This window comes from Hypanus sabinus, chromosome 10, assembly GCF_030144855.1.
Source record: "Hypanus sabinus isolate sHypSab1 chromosome 10, sHypSab1.hap1, whole genome shotgun sequence".
Classification (NCBI taxonomy): domain Eukaryota; kingdom Metazoa; phylum Chordata; class Chondrichthyes; order Myliobatiformes; family Dasyatidae; genus Hypanus; species Hypanus sabinus.
In genome coordinates, this window is record NC_082715.1 from 156495859 (window position 1) to 156510532 (window position 14674).

Consider the following 14674-nt stretch of genomic DNA (forward strand, 5'->3'; position numbering starts at 1 on the left):
TATACAGATAGAATCATTAAACAGTGTGTAGAGAGGTTGCATAATGTCATTATACAGATAGAATCATCAGACAGCGTGTGCAGACGTTGCATACTGTCATTAGACAGTGTGTGCAGAGGTTGCATACTGTCATTATACAGATAGAATAATTACACAGTGTGAGCAGAGGTTGCATACTGTAATTATACAGATAGAACCATTTAACAGTGTGTGCATTGGTTGCATACTGTCATTATACAGATACAATTGTTAGACAGGGTGTGCAGATGTTGCACACTGTCGTTATACAGATAGAATCATTAGACAGGGTGTGCAGAGGTTGCATACTGTCTTTTAACAGATAGAATCATTAGCCAGCGTGTGCAGAGGTTGCATACTGTCGTTATACAGATAGAATCATTAGCCAGCGTGTGCAGAGGTTGCATACTGTCGTTATACAGATAGAATCATTAGACAGTGTGTGCAGAGGTTGCATGATGTCATTATACAGATAGAATCATTAGACAGCGTGTGCAGAGGTTGCATACTGTCATTAGACAGTGTGTGCAGAGGTTGCATACTGTCATTAGACAGTGTGTGCACAGGTTGCATACTGTCATTATACAGATAGAATCATTTAACAAGGTGTGCAGAGGTTGCATACTGTCATTATACAGATAGAATCATTAGACAGCGTGTGCAGAGGTTGCATACTGCCGTCATACAGATCTAATCATTTCACAATGTGCAGAGGTTGCATACTGTCATTATACAGATAGATTCATTAAACAGTGTGTGCAGAGGTTGCATACTGTCATTATACAGATAGAATCATTAGACAGTGTGTGCCTCGGTTCCATACTGTCATTATACAGATAGAATCATTAGAAAGTGTGTGCAGAGGTGCATACGGTCGTTATACAGATAGACTCATTAGACAGCGTGTGCAGAGGTTGCATACTGTCATTATACAGATAGAATCATTAGACAGTGTGTGCCTAGGTTGCATACTGTCATTATACAGATAGAATCATTAGAAAGTGTGTACAGAGGTACATACTGTCATTATACAGATAGAATCATTAGACAGTGTGTGCCTAGGTTGCATACTGTCATTATACAGATAGAATCAGTAGACAGTGTGTGCAGAGGTTGCATACTGTCGTTGTACAGATAGAATCATTAGACAGCATGTGCAGAGGATGCATACTGTCGTTATACAGATAAAATTATTAGACAGCATGTGCAGAGGTGGCATACTGTCATTCTACAGATAGAATCATTAGACAGCGTATGCAGAGGTTGCATACTGTCGTTCTACAGATAGAATCATTAGACAGCGTGTGCAGAGGTTGCATACTGTCGTTGAACGGATAGAATCATTAGACAGCGTGTGCAGACGTTTCATACTTTCGTTGTACGGATATAATCATTAGACAGCGTGTGCAGAGGTTGCATACTGTCGTTATACAGATAGAAGCATTAGACAGCATGTGCAGAGGTTGCGAACTGTCGTTCTACAGATAGAATCATTAGACAGCGTGTGCGGAGGTTGCATACTGTCCTTATAGAGATAGAATCATTAGACAGCGTGTGCAGAGGTTGCATACTGTCATTATACAGATAGAATCATTAAACAGCGTGTGCAGAGGTTGCATACTGTCCTTATAGAGATAGAATCATTAGACAGCGTGTGCAGAGGTTGCATACTGTCATTATACAGATAGAATCATTAGACAGCGTGTGCAGAGGTTGCATACTGTCATTATACAGATAGAATCATTAGACAGCGTGTGCAGAGGTTGCATACTGTCATTATACAGATAGAATCATTAGACAGAGTGTGCAGAGGTTGCATACTGTCATTATACAGATAGAGTCATCAGACAGCGTGTGCAGAGGTTGCATACAATCATTATACAGATAGAATCATTAGACAGCATGTGCAGAGGTTGCATATTGTCGTTATACAGATCTAATCATTTCACAAAGTGCAGAGGTTGCATACTGTCATTATACAGATAGATTCATTAAACAGTGTGTAGAGAGGTTGCATAATGTCATTATACAGATAGAATCATCAGACAGCGTGTGCAGACGTTGCATACTGTCATTAGACAGTGTGTGCAGAGGTTGCATACTGTCATTATACAGATAGAATAATTACACAGTGTGAGCAGAGGTTGCATACTGTAATTATACAGATAGAACCATTTAACAGTGTGTGCATTGGTTGCATACTGTCATTATACAGATACAATTGTTAGACAGGGTGTGCAGATGTTGCACACTGTCGTTATACAGATAGAATCATTAGACAGGGTGTGCAGAGCTTGCATACTGTCTTTTAACAGATAGAATCATTAGCCAGCGTGTGCAGAGGTTGCATACTGTCGTGATACAGATAGAATCATTAGCCAGCGTGTGCAGAGGTTGCATACTGTCGTTATACAGATAGAATCATTAGACAGTGTGTGCAGAGGTTGCATGATGTCATTATACAGATAGAATCATTAGACAGCGTGTGCAGAGGTTGCATACTGTCATTAGACAGTGTGTGCAGAGGTTGCATACTGTCATTAGACAGTGTGTGCACAGGTTGCATACTGTCATTATACAGATAGAATCATTTAACAAGGTGTGCAGAGGTTGCATACTGTCATTATACAGATAGAATCATTAGACAGCGTGTGCAGAGGTTGCATACTGCCGTCATACAGATCTAATCATTTCACAATGTGCAGAGGTTGCATACTGTCATTATACAGATAGATTCATTAAACAGTGTGTGCAGAGGTTGCATACTGTCATTATACAGATAGAATCATTAGACAGTGTGTGCCTCGGTTCCATACTGTCATTATACAGATAGAATCATTAGAAAGTGTGTGCAGAGGTGCATACGGTCGTTATACAGATAGAATCATTAGACAGCGTGTGCAGAGGTTGCATACTGTCGTTGAACGGATAGAATCATTAGACTGCGTGTGCAGACGTTTCATACTTTCGTTGTACGGATATAATCATTAGACGGCGTGTGCAGAGGTTGCGAACTGTCGTTCTACAGATAGAATCATTAGACAGCGTGTGCAGAGGTTGAATACAGTCGTTGTACAGATAGAATCATTAGACAGAGTGTGCAGAGGTTGCATACTGTCGTTGTACAGATAGAATCATTAGACAGCGTTTGCTTAGGTTGCATACTCTCATTATACAGATAGAATCATTAGACAGCGTGTGCAGAAGTTGCATACTGTCGTCATATAGATCTAATCATTTCACAATGTGCAGAGGTTGCATACTGTCATTATACAGATAGAATCATTAAACAGTGTGTAGAGAGGTTGCATAATGTCATTATACAGATAGAATCATCAGACAGCGTGTGGAGACGTTGCATACTGTCATTAGACAGTGTGTGCAGAGGTTGCATACTGTCATTATACAGATAGAATAATTACACAGTGTGAGCAGAGGTTGCATACTGTAATTATACAGATAGAACCATTTAACAGTGTGTGCATTGGTTGCATACTGTCATTATACAGATACAATTGTTAGACAGGGTGTGCAGATGTTGCACACTGTCGTTATACAGATAGAATCATTAGACAGGGTGTGCAGAGCTTGCATACTGTCATTATACAGATAGAATCATTTAACAAGGTGTGCAGAGGTTGCATACTGTCATTATACAGATAGAATCATTAGACAGCGTGTGCAGAGGTTGCATACTGTCATTATACAGATAGATTCATTAAACAGTGTGTGCAGAGGTTGCATACTGTCATTATACAGATAGAATCATTAGACAGTGTGTGCCTCGGTTCCATACTGTCATTATACAGATAGAATCATTAGAAAGTGTGTGCAGAGGTGCATACGGTCGTTATACAGATAGACTCATTAGACAGCGTGTGCAGAGGTTGCATACTGTCATTATACAGATAGAATCATTAGACAGTGTGTGCCTAGGTTGCATACTGTCATTATACAGATAGAATCATTAGAAAGTGTGTACAGAGGTACATACTGTCATTATACAGATAGAATCATTAGACAGTGTGTGCCTAGGTTGCATACTGTCATTATACAGATAGAATCAGTAGACAGTGTGTGCAGAGGTTGCATACTGTCGTTGTACAGATAGAATCATTAGACAGCATGTGCAGAGGTTGCATACTGTCGTTATACAGATAAAATTATTAGACAGCATGTGCAGAGGTGGCATACTGTCATTCTACAGATAGAATCATTAGACAGCGTATGCAGAGGTTGCATACTGTCGTTCTACAGATAGAATCATTAGACAGCGTGTGCAGAGGTTGCATACTGTCGTTGATCGGATAGAATCATTAGACAGCGTGTGCAGACGTTTCATACTTTCGTTGTACGGATATAATCATTAGACAGCGTGTGCAGAGGTTGCATACTGTCGTTATACAGATAGAAGCATTAGACAGCATGTGCAGAGGTTGCGAACTGTCGTTCTACAGATAGAATCATTAGACAGCGTGTGCGGAGGTTGCATACTGTCCTTATAGAGATAGAATCATTAGACAGCGTGTGCAGAGGTTGCATACTGTCATTATACAGATAGAATCATTAAACAGCGTGTGCAGAGGTTGCATACTGTCCTTATAGAGATAGAATCATTAGACAGCGTGTGCAGAGGTTGCATACTGTCATTATACAGATAGAATCATTAGACAGCATGTGCAGAGGTTGCATACTGTCATTATACAGATAGAATCATTAGACAGCGTGTGCAGAGGTTGCATACTGTCATTATACAGATAGAATCATTAGACAGAGTGTGCAGAGGTTGCATACTGTCATTATACAGATAGAGTCATCAGACAGCGTGTGCAGAGGTTGCATACAATCATTATACAGATAGAATCATTAGACAGCATGTGCAGAGGTTGCATATTGTCGTTATACAGATCTAATCATTTCACAAAGTGCAGAGGTTGCATACTGTCATTATACAGATACATTCATTAAACAGTGTGTACAGAGGTTGCATACTGTCATTATAATGATCAAATCATTAGACAGCGTTTGCAGAGTTTGCATACTGTCATTATACAGATAGAATCATTAGACAGCGTGTGCAGAGGTTGCATACTGTCATTAGACAGTGTGTGCAGAGGTTGCATACTGTCATTAGACAGTGTGTGCACAGGTTGCATACTGTCATTATACAGATAGAATCATTTAACAAGGTGTGCAGAGGTTGCATACTGTCATTATACAGATAGAATCATTAGACAGCGTGTGCAGAGGTTGCATACTGCCGTCATACAGATCTAATCATTTCACAATGTGCAGAGGTTGCATACTGTCATTATACAGATAGATTCATTAAACAGTGTGTGCAGAGGTTGCATACTGTCATTATACAGATAGAATCATTAGACAGTGTGTGCCTCGGTTCCATACTGTCATTATACAGATAGAATCATTAGAAAGTGTGTGCAGAGGTGCATACGGTCGTTATACAGATAGACTCATTAGACAGCGTGTGCAGAGGTTGCATACTGTCATTATACAGATAGAATCATTAGACAGTGTGTACAGAGGTACATACTGTCATTATACAGATAGAATCATTAGACAGTGTGTGCCTAGGTTGCATACTGTCATTATACAGATAGAATCAGTAGACAGTGTGTGCAGAGGTTGCATACTGTCGTTGTACAGATAGAATCATTAGACAGCATGTGCAGAGGTTGCATACTGTCGTTATACAGATAAAATTATTAGACAGCATGTGCAGAGGTGGCATACTGTCATTCTACAGATAGAATCATTAGACAGCGTATGCAGAGGTTGCATACTGTCGTTCTACAGATAGAATCATTAGACAGCGTGTGCAGAGGTTGCATACTGTCGTTGAACGGATAGAATCATTAGACAGCGTGTGCAGACGTTTCATACTTTCGTTGTACGGATATAATCACTAGACAGCGTGTGCAGAGGTTGCATACTGTCGTTATACAGATAGAAGCATTAGACAGCATGTGCAGAGGTTGCGAACTGTCGTTCTACAGATAGAATCATTAGACAGCGTGTGCGGAGGTTGCATACTGTCCTTATAGAGATAGAATCATTAGACAGCGTGTGCAGAGGTTGCATACTGTCATTATACAGATAGAATCATTAAACAGCATGTGCAGAGGTTGCATACTGTCCTTATAGAGATAGAATCATTAGACAGCGTGTGCAGAGGTTGCATACTGTCATTATACAGATAGAATCATTAGACAGCGTGTGCAGAGGTTGCATACTGTCATTATACAGATAGAATCATTAGACAGCGTGTGCAGAGGTTGCATACTGTCATTATACAGATAGAATCATTAGACAGAGTGTGCAGAGGTTGCATACTGTCATTATACAGATAGAGTCATCAGACAGCGTGTGCAGAGGTTGCATACAATCATTATACAGATAGAATCATTAGACAGCATGTGCAGAGGTTGCATATTGTCGTTATACAGATCTAATCATTTCACAAAGTGCAGAGGTTGCATACTGTCATTATACAGATACATTCATTAAACAGTGTGTACAGAGGTTGCATACTGTCATTATAATGATCAAATCATTAGACAGCGTTTGCAGAGTTTGCATACTGTCATTATACAGATAGAATCATTAGACAGCGTGTGCAGAGGTTGCATACTGTTGTTATACAGATAGAATCATTAGAAAGGGTGTCCAGAGGTTGCATTCTGTCTTTATACAGATAGAATCATTAGACAGTGTGTGCAGTGGTTGCATACTGTCATTATACAGATAGAATCATTAGACAGTGTGTGCAGAGGTTGCATACTGTCATTATACAGACAATCATTAGACAGTGTGAGCAGAGGTTGCATACTGTCATTATACAGATAGAATCATTAGACAGCGTGTACAGAGGTTGCATACTGTCATTATACAGATAGAATCATTAGACAGCGTGTGCAGAGGTTGCATACTGTCATTATACAGATAGAATCATTAGACAGCGTGTGCAGAGGTTGCATACTGTCATTATACAGATAGAATCATTAGACAGTGTGTGCAGAGTTTGCATACTGTCATTATACAGATAGAATCATTGGACAGCGTGTGCAGAGGTTGCATACTGTCGTTGTACAGATAGAATCATGAGACAGCGTGTGCAGAGGTTGCATACTGTCATTATACAGATAGAATCATTAGACAGTGTGTGCAGAGGTTGCATACTGTCATTATACAGATAGAATCATTAGAAAGGGTGTGCAGAGGTTGCATACTGTCATTATACAGATAGAATCATTAGACAGCGTGTGCAGAGGTTGCATACTGTCGTTGTGCAGATAGAATCATGAGACAGCGTGTGCAGAGGTTGCATACTGTCATTATACAGATACAATCATTAGAAAGGGTGTGCAGAGGTTGCATACTGTCATTATACAGATAGAATCATTAGACAGCGTGTGCAGAGGTTGCATACTGTCGTTGTGCAGATAGAATCATGAGACAGCGTGTGCAGAGGTTGCATACTGTCATTGTACAGGTAGAATCATTAGACAGCGTGTGCAGAGGTTGCATACTGCAGTCATACAGATCTAATCATTTCACAATGTGCAGAGTTTGCATACTGTCATTATACAGATAGATTCATTAAACAGTGTGTGCAGAGGATGCATACTGTCATAATACAGATAGAATCATTAGAAAGTGTGTGCAGAGGTTGCATACTGTCATTATACAGATACAATCATTACACAGTGTGAGCAGAAGTTGCATACTGTCATTATACAGATAGAACCTTTTAACAGTGTGTGCAGAGGTTGCACACTGTCATTATACAGATAGAATTGTTAGACAGGGTGTGCACAGGTTGCATACTGACGTTATACAGATAGAATCATTAGACAGAGTGTGCACAGGTTGCATACTGTCATTATAGAGATAGAGTCATGAGACAGCGTGTGCAGATGTTGCATACTGTCATTATACAGATATAATCATTAGACAGCGTGTGCAGTGGTTGCATACTGTCATTATACAGATAGAATCATTAGACAGCGTGTGCAGAGGTTGCATACTGTCATTATACAGATAGAATCATTAGACAGTGTGTGCAGAGGTTGCATACTGTCATTATACAGATAGAATCATTAGACAGCGTGTGCAGAGGTTGCATACTGTCATTATACAGATAGAATCATTAGACAGCGTGTGCAGAGGTTGCATACTGTCATTATACAGATAGAATCATTAGACAGCGTGTGCAGAGGTTGCATACTGTCATTATACAGATAGAATCATTAGACAGCGTGTGCAGAGTTTGCATACTGTCATTATACAGATAGAATCATTAGACAGTGTGTGCAGAGGTTGCATACTGTCATTATACAGATAGAATAATTAGAAAGGGTGTGCAGAGGTTGCATACTGTCATTATACAGATAGAATCATTAGACAGCGTGTGCAGAGGTTGCATACTGTCGTTGTACAGATAGAATCATGAGACAGCGTGTGCAAACGTTGCATACTGTCATTATAAAGGTAGAATCATTAGACAGCGTGTGTAGAGGTTGCATACTGCCGTCATACAGATCTAATCATTTCACAATGTGCAGAGGTTGCATACTGTCATTATAAAGATAGATTGATTAAACAGTGTGTGCAGAGGATGCATACTGTCATTATACAGATAGAATCATTAGAAAGTGTGTGCAGAGGTTGCATACTGTCATTATACAGATAGAATCATTATACAGGGTGTGCAGAGGTTGCATACTGTCATTATACAGATAGAATCATTAGACAGCGTGTGCAGAGGTTGCATACTGTCGTTATACAGATAGAATCATTAGACAGCTTGTGCAGAGTTTGCATTCTGTCGTTATACAGATAGAATCATTAGACAGCGTGTGCAGAAGTTGCATACCGTCGTTATACAGTTAGAATCATTAGACAGCGTGTGCAGAGGTTGCATACTGTCATTATAGAGATAGAATCATTAGACAGAGTGTGCAGAGGTTGCATACTGTCATTATACAGATAGAATCATTAGACAGAGTGTGCAGAGGTTGCATACTGTCGTTATACAGATAGAATCAGTAGACAGTGTGTGCAGAGGTTGCATACTGTCGTTGTACAGATAGAATCATTAGACAGCGTGTGCAGAGGTTGCATCCTGTCGTTATACAGATAGAATCAGTAGACAGTGTGTGCAGAGGTTGCATACTGTCGTTATACAGAGAATCATTAGACAGCGTGTGCAGAGGTTGCATACTGTCCTTATAGAGATAGAATCATTAGACAGCGTGTGCAGAGGTTGCATACTGTCATTATACAGATAGAATCATTAGACAGCGTGTGCAGAGGTTGCATACTGTCATTATACAAATAGAATCATTAGACAGCGTGTGCAGAAGTTGCGTACTGTCATTATACAGATAGAATCATTAGACAGCGTGTGCAGAGGTTGCATACTGTTGTTATACAGATAGAATCATTAGAAAGGGTGTCCAGAGGTTGCATTCTGTCTTTATACAGATAGAATCATTAGACAGTGTGTGCAGTGGTTGCATACTGTCATTATACAGATAGAATCATTAGACAGTGTGTGCAGAGGTTGCATACTGTCATTATACAGACAATCATTAGACAGTGTGAGCAGCGGTTGCATACTGTCATTATACAGATAGAATCATTAGACAGCGTGTGCAGAGGTTGCATACTGTCATTATACAGATAGAATCATTAGACAGCGTGTGCAGAGGTTGCATACTGTCATTATACAGATAGAACGATTAGACAGCGTGTACAGAGGTTGCATACTGTCATTATACAGATAGAATCATTAGACAGCGTGTGCAGAGGTTGCATACTGTCATTATACAGATAGAATCATTAGACAGCGTGTGCAGAGGTTGCATACTGTCATTATACAGATAGAATCATTAGACAGTGTGTGCAGAGTTTGCATACTGTCATTATACAGATAGAATCATTGGACAGCGTGTGCAGAGGTTGCATACTGTCGTTGTACAGTTAGAATCATGAGACAGCGTGTGCAGAGGTTGCATACTGTCATTATACAGATAGAATCATTAGACAGTGTGTGCAGAGGTTGCATACTGTCATTATACAGATAGAATCATTAGAAAGGGTGTGCAGAGGTTGCATACTGTCATTATACAGATAGTATCATTAGACAGCGTGTGCAGAGGTTGCATACTGTCGTTGTGCAGATAGAATCATGAGACAGCGTGTGCAGAGGTTGCATACTGTCATTATACAGATACAATCATTAGAAAGGGTGTGCAGAGGTTGCATACTGTCATTATACAGATAGAATCATTAGACAGCGTGTGCAGAGGTTGCATACTGTCGTTGTGCAGATAGAATCATGAGACAGCGTGTGCAGAGGTTGCATACTGTCATTGTACAGGTAGAATCATTAGACAGCGTGTGCAGAGGTTGCATACTGCAGTCATACAGATCTAATCATTTCACAATGTGCAGAGTTTGCATACTGTCATTATACAGATAGATTCATTAAACAGTGTGTGCAGAGGATGCATACTGTCATAATACAGATAGAATCATTAGAAAGTGTGTGCAGAGGTTGCATACTGTCATTATACAGATACAATCATTACACAGTGTGAGCAGAAGTTGCATACTGTCATTATACAGATAGAACCTTTTAACAGTGTGTGCAGAGGTTGCACACTGTCATTATACAGATAGAATTGTTAGACAGGGTGTGCACAGGTTGCATACTGACGTTATACAGATAGAATCATTAGACAGAGTGTGCACAGGTTGCATACTGTCATTATAGAGATAGAGTCATGAGACAGCGTGTGCAGATGTTGCATACTGTCATTATACAGATATAATCATTAGACAGCGTGTGCAGTGGTTGCATACTGTCATTATACAGATAGAATCATTAGACAGCGTGTGCAGAGGTTGCATACTGTCATTATACAGATAGAATCATTAGACAGTGTGTGCAGAGGTTGCATACTGTCATTATACAGATAGAATCATTAGACAGCGTGTGCAGAGGTTGCATACTGTCATTATACAGATAGAATCATTAGACAGCGTGTGCAGAGGTTGCATACTGTCATTATACAGATAGAATCATTAGACAGCGTGTGCAGAGGTTGCATACTGTCATTATACAGATAGAATCATTAGACAGCGTGTGCAGAGTTTGCATACTGTCATTATACAGATAGAATCATTAGACAGTGTGTGCAGAGGTTGCATACTGTCATTATACAGATAGAATAATTAGAAAGGGTGTGCAGAGGTTGCATACTGTCATTATACAGATAGAATCATTAGACAGCGTGTGCAGAGGTTGCATACTGTCGTTGTACAGATAGAATCATGAGACAGCGTGTGCAAACGTTGCATACTGTCATTATAAAGGTAGAATCATTAGACAGCGTGTGTAGAGGTTGCATACTGCCGTCATACAGATCTAATCATTTCACAATGTGCAGAGGTTGCATACTGTCATTATAAAGATAGATTGATTAAACAGTGTGTGCAGAGGATGCATACTGTCATTATACAGATAGAATCATTAGAAAGTGTGTGCAGAGGTTGCATACTGTCATTATACAGATAGAATCATTATACAGGGTGTGCAGAGGTTGCATACTGTCATTATACAGATAGAATCATTAGACAGCGTGTGCAGAGGTTGCATACTGTCGTTATACAGATAGAATCATTAGACAGCTTGTGCAGAGTTTGCATTCTGTCGTTATACAGATAGAATCATTAGACAGCGTGTGCAGAAGTTGCATACCGTCGTTATACAGTTAGAATCATTAGACAGCGTGTGCAGAGGTTGCATACTGTCATTATAGAGATAGAATCATTAGACAGAGTGTGCAGAGGTTGCATACTGTCATTATACAGATAGAATCATTAGACAGAGTGTGCAGAGGTTGCATACTGTCGTTATACAGATAGAATCAGTAGACAGTGTGTGCAGAGGTTGCATACTGTCGTTGTACAGATAGAATCATTAGACAGCGTGTGCAGAGGTTGCATACTGTCGTTATACAGAGAATCATTAGACAGCGTGTGCAGAGGTTGCATACTGTCCTTATAGAGATAGAATCATTAGACAGCGTGTGCAGAGGTTGCATACTGTCATTATACAGATAGAATCATTAGACAGCGTGTGCAGAGGTTGCATACTGTCATTATACAAATAGAATCATTAGACAGCGTGTGCAGAAGTTGCGTACTGTCATTATACAGATAGAATCATTAGACAGAGTGTGCAGAGGTTGCATACTGTCAGTATACAGATAGAATCATTAGACAGAGTGTGCAGTGGTTGCATACTGTCATTATACAGATAGAGTCATCAGACAGCGTGTGCAGAGGTTGCATACAATCATTATACAGATAGAATCATTAGAAAGGGTGTGCAGAAGTTGCATACTGTCATTATACAGATAGAATCATTAAACAGTGTGAGCAGAGGTTGCATAATGTCATTATAATGATCAAATCATTAGACAGCGTGTGCAGAGGTTGCATACTGTCGCTGTGCAGATAGAATCATTAGACGGCGTGTGCGGAGGTTGAATACAGTCGTTGTACAGATAGAATCATTAGACAGAGTGTGCAGAGGTTGCATACTGTCGTTGTACAGATAGAATCATTAGACAGCGTTTGCTGAGGTTGCATACTGTCATTGTACAGATAGAATCATTAGACAGCGTTTGCTGAGGTTGCATACTGTCATTGTACAGATAGAATCATTAGACAGTGTGTGCAGAGGTTGCATACTGTCATAATACAGACAGAATCATTAAACAGTGTGTGCAGAAGTTGCATACTGTCGTTATACAGATCTAATCATTTCACAATGTGCAGAGGTTGCATACTGTCATTATACAGATAGAATCATTAAACAGTGTGTACAGAGGTTGCATACTGTCATTATACAGATAGAACCTTTTAACAGTGTGTGCAGAGGTTGGACACTGTCATTATACAGATAGAATTGTTAGACAGGGTGTGCACAGGTTGCATACTGACGTTATACAGATAGAATCATTAGACAGAGTGTGCAGAGGTTGCATACTGTCATTATACAGATAGAATCATTAGACAGCATGTGCAGAGGTTGCATATTGTCGTTATACAGATCTAATCATTTCACAAAGTGCAGAGGTTGCATACTGTCATTATACAGATAGATTCATTAAACGGTGTGTACAGAGGTTGCATACTGTCATTATAATGATCAAATCATTAGACAGCGTGTGCAGAGTTTGCATACTGTCATTATACAGATAGAATCATTAGACAGCGTGTGCAGAGGTTGCATACTGTTGTTATACAGATAGAATCATTAGAAAGGGTGTCCAGAGGTTGCATTCTGTCTTTACACAGATAGAATCATTAGGCAGCGTGCAGAGGTTGCATACTGTCATTATACAGATAGAATCATTAGACAGCGTGTGCAGAGGTTGCATACTGTCATTATACAGATAGAATCATGAGACAGCGTGTGCAGATGTTGCATACTGTCATTATACAGATAGAATCATTAGACAGCGTGTGCAGAGGTTGCATACTGTCATTATACAGATAGATTCATTAAACGGTGTGTACAGAGGTTGCATACTGTCATTATAATGAACAAATCATTAGACAGCGTGTGCAGAGTTTGCATACTGTCATTATACAGATAGAATCATGAGACAGCGTGTGCAGATGTTGCATACTGTCGTTATACAGAGAATCATTTGACAGCGTGTGCAGAGGTTGCATACTGTCGTGATACAGATAGAATCATTAGACAGCGTGTGCAGAGGTTGCATACTGTCGTTATACAGTTAGAATCATTAGACAGCGTGTGCAGAGGTTGCATACTGTCGTTCTACAGATAGAATCAGTAGACAGCGTGTGCAGAGGTTGCATACTGTCGTTGAACGGATAGAATCATTAGACAGCGTGTGCAGACGTTTCATACTTTCGTTGTACGGATATAATCATTAGACAGCGTGTGCAGAGGTTGCATACTGTCGTTATACAGATAGAAGCATTAGACAGCATGTGCAGAGGTTTCGAACTGTCGTTCTACAGATAGAATCATTAGACAGCGTGTGCGGAGGTTGCATACTGTCCTTATAGAGATAGAATCATTAGACAGCGTGTGCAGAGGTTGCATACTGTCATTATACAGATAGAATCATTAGACAGAGTGTGCAGAGTTTGCATACTGTCATTATACAGATAGAATCATTAGACAGAGTGTGCAGAGGTTGCATACTGTCATTATACAGATAGAGTCATCAGACAGTGTGTGCAGAGGTTGCATACTGTCATTGTACAGATAGAATCATTAGACAGTGTGTGCAGAGGTTGCATACTGTCATAATACAGTCAGAATCATTAAACAGTGTGTGCCGAAGTTGCATACTGTCGTTGTACAGATAGAATCATTAGACAGCGTTTGCTGAGGTTGCATACTGTCATTGTACAGATAGAATCATTAGACAGTGTGTGCAGAGGTTGCATACTGTCATAATACAGACAGAATCATTAAACAGTGTGTGCAGAAGTTGCATACTGTCGTTATACAGATCTAATCATTTCACAATGTGCAGAGGTTGCATACTGTCATTATACAGATAGAATCATTAAACAG